Source organism: Propithecus coquereli, unplaced genomic scaffold (assembly GCF_000956105.1).
Source record: "Propithecus coquereli isolate 6110/MARCELLA unplaced genomic scaffold, Pcoq_1.0 Scaffold148, whole genome shotgun sequence".
NCBI classification, from domain to species: Eukaryota; Metazoa; Chordata; class Mammalia; order Primates; family Indriidae; genus Propithecus; species Propithecus coquereli.
The window spans coordinates 3,155,382-3,162,325 of NW_012139191.1; the positions used below are offsets into that span (position 1 = coordinate 3,155,382).

Sequence of the window (6,944 nt, forward strand, 5' to 3'; positions counted from 1 at the left end):
TTTTTTATTACATGGATGAATTGTATATTGCTGAAGTTGGGGCTTTTAGTGTACCCATCACCAGAATAGTGTATATTGTACCCTAGATAGATTTTTATCCTTGACTCCTCTCCCATCCTCCCCCTTTTTAGTTTTCAATGTCCATTATACCACTTTATGACCATATATACCCCTCGTTTAGCTCCCACTTATAAATGAGAAGATGTGGTATTTGTTTTTCCTTTTTGGAGGTACTTAGGATAATGATCTCCAGTTTAATCCAACTTGCTCCAAAAGACATTATTTCATTCCTTTCTATGGCTGAGTAGTACTCCACAGTAGATATACACCACATTTTCTTTATCCACTCATCAGCTGATAAGCACTTAACTTGATTCTGTATCTTTGCAATTGTGAATTATGCTGTGATAAACATTTGGGTGCGTTTTTTATAAAATGACTTCTTTTCCTTTGGGTAGATACCCAGTAATGGCATTGCTGGACCAAATGGAGGGTCTGCTTTTAGTTCTTCAAGGATTCTCCATACTGCGTTCCATAGAAGTTGTCCTACTTTGCATTTCCTTTTCACCCCATCCATGCCAAAATCTATTAATTTTTTTTTTTGGCTTTTTAATAATGGCCATTCTGACAGGGGTAAGGTGGTATCTCATTGTGGTTTTAATTTGCATTTCCCTGATGATTAGTGATGCTGAGCATATTTTCATAGTTTGTTGGCCATTTGTGTATCTTATTTTGAAAAAAAAAATCTGTTCATGTATTTTGCCCACTTTTTGATGGGGTTATTTGTTTTCTTCTTGTTGATTTGTTTGAGTTCTTTGTGGATTCTGGATATCAGTCCTTTGTCAGGTGTATAGTTTGCAAATATTTTCTCCCATTCTGTAGGTTGTCTATTTACTCTGTTGATTATTTCCTTTGCTGTGCAGAAACTTTCTAGCTTAATCAAGTTCCATTTATTTATTTTTGTTGTTGCTGTATTTGCTTTTGGGGTTTTAGTCATAAATTCTTTGCCCATGCGAATGTCCAAAAGAGTTTTTCCTACATATTCTTCTAGAATTGTTATGGTTTCAGATCTTACCTTTAAGCCTTTACTCCATCTTGAGTTAATTTTTGTATGTGGTGAGAGATAGGGATCCAGTTTCATTCTTCTGTATGTGGCTATCTAATTTTCCCAGCACCATTTGTTGAGTAGGGTGTCCTTTCCCCAGTGTATGTTTTTGTCTGCTTTGTTGAAGATCAGTTGGTTGTAGCTATGTGGCTAGCCTTATTTCTGGGTTCTCTATTCTGTTCCATTGGTCTATATGCCTACCGTTTACCAGTATAACGCTATTTTGGTTATCATAGCCTTGTAGTATAATTTGAAATCAGAAAATGTGATGCCTCCAGATTTGTTCTTTTTGCTTACAGTCACTTTGGCTATTCGGGCTCATTTTTTGTTTCATGTGAAGTTTAGGATTGTTTTTTCTAGATCTGTAAAAAATGACATTGGTATTTGTAAATCACTGGTAAATCTGTAAATCATTTGGGGCAGTATGGACATTTTAACAATATTGATTCTTCCAATCCATGATCATGGGGTGTTTTTCCATTTGTCTAGTAGAATTTTGACAAAGTTGCAAAGGAAATTCAATGGAGAAAGGTTAGTCTTTTCAAAAATTATGTTGCAACACTTAGAAACCCATATGCTAAAAGTTGAATTTTGACCCTTACCTCACATCGTTTACAAAACCTTAAACAAAGTGGACAATAGACATAAATACAAAACCTAAAACTATACAACTTCTAGGAGAAAATCTTTGTATTTTCATATATCCAAAGATTTCCTAGATATAAAACCAAAAGTAGGCCGGGCGCGGTGGCTCACGCCTGTAATACTAGCTCTCTGGGAGGCCGAGGCGGGCCGATTGTTTGAGCTCAGGAATTCAAGACCAGCCTGAGCAAGAGCGAGACCCCGTCTCTACTAAAAATAGAAAGAAATTAATTGGACAACTAAAAAATATATAGAAAAAAATTAGCCGGGCATGGTGGCTCATGCTTGTAGTCCCAGCTACTCGGGAGGCTGAGACAGTAGGATCACTTGAGCCCAGGAGTTTGAGGTTGCTGTGAGCAAGGCTGATGCCATGGCACTCTAGCCCGGGCAACAGGGTGAGACTCTGTCTCAAAAAAAAAAAACAAAAAAACAAAAAACCCTATATGTGAATATTTATAAGGGTCTTAGTCATGAAATCATCAAAAATTGGAAATAATAGAAATATCCTGCAACTGATGAATGGATAAATAAATTGCGGTTCACCTATACAAGGCAATACTGCTCAATAACAAAAAGGAATGAACTTCTGGCCAAAGTGGAAGAAATAAAATAAAGGAAAAAAAAAAAAAGGAATGAACTGATGAGACACAAAACCACCTGCATGAATCTCAGAAGCATTATGCTAAGCGAAAGAAGCCAGATTCAACAGACTACATACTTAATAATTCCATATATATGGCATTTTAAAAAAAATGAACTTTCTGGGAATAATTAAAATATTCTATATCCTGAATGTGATGACATGGCTGTATGTGTTTGTCAAAATTCGTTGAACTATTCATTAAAAAGGGTGAATTTTATTGTTTGTAAATTATACCTCCATAAATCTAACTTAAAAACAGATAAAAATGACTTGGAAATTTCAGGAACTCAAATAACAGAAATTTGTCAAAGGATTTTTCTCCTGCCTCTGGGCTTTACCAAGTACCTTATTGCATAACGTTATGTCATGACATTTATTTCAGTCCTCTGTGAGATTTTTTTCTTTTTCTTTTGTTTTAGCAGATCTACCCCCTCATACTTATTTAACTTTTAAATCTTATTCATATGAAAGAGTGTATATAATGGAGATGTAACTTATGAAGCTCAATATTAAAATGAACTCGTTTGAACTGCCTGTCCAACTTAAGAATTAGAACTTTGTCCCCATTGTTGAAGCCGCCCTTTTGACTTTCTCCCCTGCCGGCCTGATCTTTATCGGACACTTGCTTTGCTCTTCATAAATAGTTTTCCTAGATAGTAGGATTCCCTTATAGCATATTGTTTAGTTTCCTTGGTTTTCAGTTGCGTAAAATGGAATTATGGTGTACGTAGATTGTGTCAGCCAGGATCTCTCCAGAAAACAAAAGCCCATTCTTCTGGTTCAAATGAATGATTGTATTGAAGGAACTACAATTGTGGCCAAAGTTAAGGGAACCATCGAGGTGCCAGTGAAGCTCCTAGGGACTAGCAGCCGTGGAAAGCCATGACCACCTTAGGTCTGATGGCGCCAGGGAGCACACCTGTTACCAGGTGCCCTGAGAGCTGGGTCACTGGGTCACTGGCTTAGGAGCGCCCAACAGGAGCCGCAATTGTTCAGGGAATCACAGCTGCTACCAGCACAGCTCCAGCGCATGAGTGAGCAAGGAAGAAATACTCCTAACTTCTCTTTCTTTTGCTCTGTGATGTCCTACCAGTGTCTCCTATTGGGGGATCTGGCTGAAACCCAGCCACAAGAAGGCCCCAGTGCAGCAGTCAGTTGCATTCAGCATCTCGGAACACGGCCCAGACTGTGAAGGACAGATGGTGATCTGGTGGGGGTAGAAACAACTTCTGTCAATATTTTTTCACTGAATACACAATTGTTTCTTAGGTTCCTCCTTGTTGTGTGTGGCTGTGGTTGACTCATTTTTAAAGTAGTGTTCAACATGCCATTGTGTGGCTAGACCAACATTTATTAATCCATTCCTTTGTGGGTACACATCTGGGTTTTTTCTAGTTTTTTATAATTATGAACAGTGAATGCTGCTATGAAGATTTCTGAGATAACGGAAAGAGGTCTTTGCCTGCAACCCAGAGTCTCGTCAAAGGTGGGAGGTGTCCTGTGCTTTTCACAACCTTTCCTGGGACAGACATGACTTAGTGACCCAATCAGGTCACCTCACCTCACTCCAGGTGAAGCGGCAGGGCAACTGATTTTGTTTTTTATTGTGATAAAATATATATAATGTAAAATTTGCCATTTTAACCGTTTTTAGTATAACATCACAAAGGAAAAGAAAGATTCAGTGGTATTAAATACATTCACAGAACAACTGGTTTTTTAGTAATCGAACAGCTAACCAGCATGATTTTTTGTTTTGTTTTGTTTTGAGATAGAGTCTCGCTCTGTTGCCCAGGCTAGAGTGCCATAGCATCAGCCTATCTCACAGCAACCTCAAACTTCTGTGCTCAAGTGATCCTCCTGCCTCAGTCTCCCAAGTAGCTGGGACTACAGGTGCACCCCACCACACCCAGCTAATTTTTTCTATTTTTAGTACAGATGGGGTCTCACTCTTACTCAGGCTGGTCTCAACCTCCTGAGCTAAGTGATCCGCCCACCTCAGCCTCCCAGAGTGCTAGGATTACAGGCGTGAGCCACCACGCCCGACCTGGCATGATTTTTAAACCAAGATTTTGCCCACAAATTTTACATACATAATATGTTCCATTTGTCACAATCTCTTGTTTTATATGTAAGAAAGGTGCTCACAGTTCTTGGTGGAATTTACTTGAGAATGAAAACACAAGTTTTTATTTTCATGGTTTTTTTCCTAAGGGGACCCAAAAATTTTAAAGGTATAGTGAATGTACAAAATGCCTTATGAAGCAGAAGTTGATGATGTTAATTTTGTCAATCTCTTATTGAGAGGCATTTGGGCTATTTTCAGTTTCCACCATTGCAAACAGTTCTGCCATTAACACCTCTATCTCTGCCTCCTCGTGTGCTCTTGAATTTCTTTAGGGTAGACAGTGAAAAATGGCATCACTAGGACCTGGGAAATACTGCATTTTAATTTAATAAAAACTGCCAAATTCCCGTGTCAATTCTTAAAACTTCTAGAATAGTTAGATTAGGAGCCTAATATCTCCGTCATTTTCCAGAGCCCGGAATATCCAAAAGCATGTTTGGCAGGTGTTCCTGAACTATGTCATTTAAGTCATGTCTCTCCCAAGCTTGCTTGAGTAACTGGTACACAAATGTTTCCCAATTTAATTCACTCAGCAGGTGTTTATTGAATGTCTGCTGTGTGCTGGTGCTGCTGCAAGCTCTGAGGATGCGGAGACCAGTCCCGCCCTTCCAGCAGGAGGAGGTAGTCTTGCCGTTGTGAACCAGGGCTGCCCCCCAGGGTGCCTGATCCGTAACAGGAACACAGCACATACATGTGCATGCTGGCCTTTTTTAAAACAAGATAGTTTTTCTTGGTTCTCTGCCTATAACAGAAAGTTTTCTTATTAATAGCAGACAAATTTTTAACTTTCTAAAAAATACCATCTCCAATTTAGTCCATAGTTATGGAAATTCAGGAGCTCAAAATTGTACCATATTTACCCGAGATAAATGAAAACGTGCCCACAAAAGACCCTTTGTACCAGAATGTTCATTGTGGCTTTATTCCTAATAGCCAGAAAATGGATACAGCTCGGATGTCCATCAATAGGAGAATGGAGAAATAAATTATGGTATATTCAGCACTCAAAAGGAACGAACGACTGATACACGCAAATAGCATGGATGAAGCTCAAAAACATTATTCTGAGTGAAAGGAGAGTATGTATCATATGACTCCATTTATATGAAGTTCTAGAACAGGCAAAACTAATATATGGGCCCAGCAGAAGGGCTCCTGCAAAGAAGGGTGTCGAGAAGAAGGGCCATTCTGCCATTGACGAGGCGGTGACTAGACGCTACACCAACATTCACAAGTGCATCCATAAAGTGGGCTTCAAGAGGTGTGCCCCTCAGGCCGGGCATGGTGGCTCAAGCCCGTAATCCTAGCACTCTGGGAGGCCAAGGCAGGAGAATCACTCAAGGTCAGGAGTTCGAGACCAGCCTGCACAAGAGTGAGACCCTGTTTCTACTAAAAATAGAAAAAATTAGCCGGGCACGGTGGCGCATGCCTGTAGTCCCAGCTACTCGGGAGGCTGAGGAAGGAGGATTGCTTGAGCCCAGGAGTTTGAGGTTGCTGTGAGCCAGGCTGACGCCACAGCACTCTAGCCCAGACAACAGAGGAAGACTCTGTCTCAAAAAAAAAAAAAAGAAGTGTACCCCTCGAGCGCTCACAGAGATCTGAAAATTTGCCATGAAGGAGATGGGGACTCCAGATGTGCACATTGATACCATACTCAACAAAGCTGTCTGCGCCAGAGGAATAATGAATGTCCCACATGTGTGGTTGTCCAGATAGTGTAATGAAGATGAAGCCACACCAAACAAGCTCTATACTTTTATTACCTATGTACCTGTTACCACTTACAAAAATCTACAGACAGTCAACGTGAATGAGAACTAACTGCTGATTGTCAGATACGTCAAATAAAGATATGAAACCACAAACAAAACCCCTAATATATGGTGGAAAAGAAGCTACCAGGGATGGGGGCAGGGATCAAGTGAGAAGGGGCATGAGGGGACCCTCTCAGGTAATGGTGAGTTTCTATATCTTGATGGGTGGTTGGGGTACACAGGTGCATCTCATAAAACAGGAAACTGGAGATTTGTACATTTCATCAGATGCAAATTTTACCTCCAAAAGTAAAAAATAGAACCATAAACAAATATTGAACTTTAATTAATAATGTACATGCTGAAGCATTACGGGGAAGTGTATTGATGCCTGCAACTTATTTTAAAATAAATGAAAAAAATAAGGTGGATTGATGGAGGAATGGGTAGACAGATAGAAAGATATGAAATAAAGCAACTATTGTAAAATCATAAATTGTAGACTCTAGCTGGTCTGGCTCTGTCACCCAGGCTGGAGTGCAGTGGCATCATCATAGCTCACTGCAGCTTCCAACTCCTGTGTTCAGATGATCCTCCTGCCTCAGCCTCCCGAGTAGCTAGGACTATAGGCGTGACTATAGGACTATAGGTGAGGCCAGGCGCAGTGGCTCA

At 40.0% G+C, this 6,944-nt stretch overlaps 1 pseudogene; it reads left to right on the top strand.

The window, feature by feature from the left end:
- LOC105806863 overlaps positions 1 to 6,339 on the top strand; it is a 27,247-nt pseudogene extending 20,908 nt beyond the window's left edge.
- The last annotated feature ends 605 nt before the right edge of the window (positions 6,340 to 6,944 follow it).